The sequence below is a fragment of the Nothobranchius furzeri genome, chromosome 9 (assembly GCF_043380555.1).
Source record: "Nothobranchius furzeri strain GRZ-AD chromosome 9, NfurGRZ-RIMD1, whole genome shotgun sequence".
NCBI lineage: Eukaryota > Metazoa > Chordata > Actinopteri > Cyprinodontiformes > Nothobranchiidae > Nothobranchius > Nothobranchius furzeri.
In genome coordinates, this window is record NC_091749.1 from 44,246,513 (window position 1) to 44,249,245 (window position 2,733).

Consider the following 2,733-nt stretch of genomic DNA (forward strand, 5'->3'; position numbering starts at 1 on the left):
TCCCTAGACTTTTCTGATAACCTTTGGATGAAACCCAGTGAAGCGGAGCTTCATTCCTCAAACTTTTTGTTCAAAGTGTACATAATGGATTAAATAAAAACATTTTATATATTCTAAAAATATATATTTTCTTGTCCTGGGTGTACTTGTGACTATTGTTTTGGCTCACTTGCTGTTGCGTTGGAGCGAGAGACCAGAACTTCGCAACTATTCTACTCTGATTTTCTTAAAGCACATTTTGCGGACTGATCTTTGCAGAAATCTAACTGAAGAGCATGACTCCTGCACGGTTGGACATGTGATGGAGATCTTAAAATGGCCTTTTGTCACAGTGCTGTTAGTGTACAATAAAATCTGGGTCAGTTCTCTGACTCAGGAGGGACTTTGATTCAGAAACTGGGATGGATGTAAATTTACTTCATATATGTATAAAATGTGCAGGTGTCCTGGTCTGTGTGCTTTCCTGTTTGTTTAGTGTGAGATGGAGGGTGGTAAAGCTTAGCCTAACCTTTGGACCTCAGTTGGCAACAGAAACATTGCAACAGACAAACAGAATGACGGTGTGCTTTTGCTAATTTGATGTAATACCAACGTTGCTACGAGTTACTCCAACGTTTCCCTTTCAACTGCAAATCGAACAGTCCTGTTGGAGTCTCGCTGCTCTTTGTATCGGGGCCGTTTTCCTGGAATTGGTTTGGCTGTGACTAGGAGGCAAGTAGAAAACACATATCCGTCTACAGAAATGTTCAGTGCCTGTAAATGCTTGTGACAACAGAGGGAAACACTTAGAAATACTCCAGTTAGTAACTTAAGATGAATTCTGGTTTGTACACTGTGTTCCTGATTCTGTTGGCTTTTACCACAGGAACATGAATGGTGCAAAATGCATCTCTGAATCACACCAAAGTATGTAGCAAATGCTGTCAGCACTGAAAACTAATGTACATTTGTTAATAAATCAATAAAACTTTTTCTAGAATGTCTTATTTCTTTGTAAGTGATGGGCTGATGTGACTGATGAACCTAGCTGCTCCAAGTGTGTTATGGATTTTATCAATATCTTATCAATAACCCATTTCCTGTAGTGAAGAGGGAAGGAGACAATGAACAAGTCAAACGGTTATAACTGTGGCAGATGCACGAGGCAAAATGCACCGAACATCTGGTCACAGTTTATTAATAGAGGGAGAGATTGTGTGTGTGTGTGTGTGTGTGTGTGTGTGTCTGAATGAGTGAGCATGCAAAGAGGCATAGAGCAATACATTTACATTCAGTTGATTGAGTCCATGATCAAGAATTAATAAACGTAAGTTTTTCCATAAGAGTGTAACGCTATGTCTGACACTTTAGGCATTGCTTAGTTGTCCTCATGCAAGTCAAGCATAGCCCACACTGATATGAAAGCAGGCTGAGTTTGAAGATGATCTGCTTTAATATATCAAAATGTAAGATGAGGTTTTAGACTGCTGGAGTTTTTCCTTTTAGGGTTTGTCAAAAAGTAATTTTCTGATGACTTATTTCTTTAATGATTGACTATTTTTGTAGGAACAAACACTGCCTGGCCAAAAATAAAGTCGTCATCAAAGAAAAATGTCACTAATATTTCACTGGTCTGCTTTTAGCTTTGATTACAGCACACATTCGCTGTAGCGTTTCAATAAGCATCTGCAGTGTCACCAGATTAATTTTCATCCAGTGTTGCATTAATGTGTCACTAAGATCTTGCACTGATGATGGTAGAGTCTGACCGCTGCACACAGCCTTCTGCACATCCCAAAGCTTCTCAGTGGGGTTAAGGTCTGGACTCTGTCGGCTAATCCATGTGTGGAAATGATGTCTCATGCTCCCTGAACCACTCTTTCACTATTTGAGCTCAATGATTCCTAGCATTGTCGTCTTGGAATATACTTGTGCCATCGGGGAAGATGGAATAACCAGGTCATTCAATAAATTCAGGTAGTCAGGTGACATCATCGTTGGAGTACATCCTGTTGCTGAACGTAGACCTGACCACCTGAAGCAACCCCAGATTGTAGCACTGCCCCCACAGGCTTGCCCAGTAGGCAATGAGCATGATGGGTGCATCACTTCATTTGCCTCTCCGCTTACCCAGATGCACCATCACTCTGGAACAGGGTCCATCTGGACTCATCAGACCAGTGCTTATAATTGGGTTAAGAATTATCCAAAGCATTATTAGTTTTTTCTGCATGCTAATGATCTGATCCTTCTCGGCATCTTTTCCACAATCATGAGATGCATCTTCTCCCACATTCGTTTAAGAAATTGGTAACAACTCGTTGGGGTTAAGGGTTAAACGTGGAACACGAACATCATAGCGACATCTAGTGTGTGGAGGTTGTAGTTGCAACAACAGAACAAGGTTTCCAGCCGTCAGGATACCAGGTTCGTTGTCGATACGGGAAATGTTTTATTTGGGTCCATCTGTTGCAGGCTTCACCTAAACCCACTCTAGTTTTAGATATTTTGATTGCTCCTCTTCTGAGAAGGATAACGACATCGTCTGGGCTCAGAAACTGTGTTAATTTTGACAGGAAATTTAAGTTTTATTTTAGTCTTAGACTAAAATAAATTTTTAGCCAAAAGACTTAGTCCAATTTTAGTCATTAGATTTATTTTAGTTTTAGTCCCATTTTAGTCGATGACAATAACAAGTAATTGTAGTCGATAAAAATAAGCAATTTTAGTCAACAAAGTACATATATTTTTTCT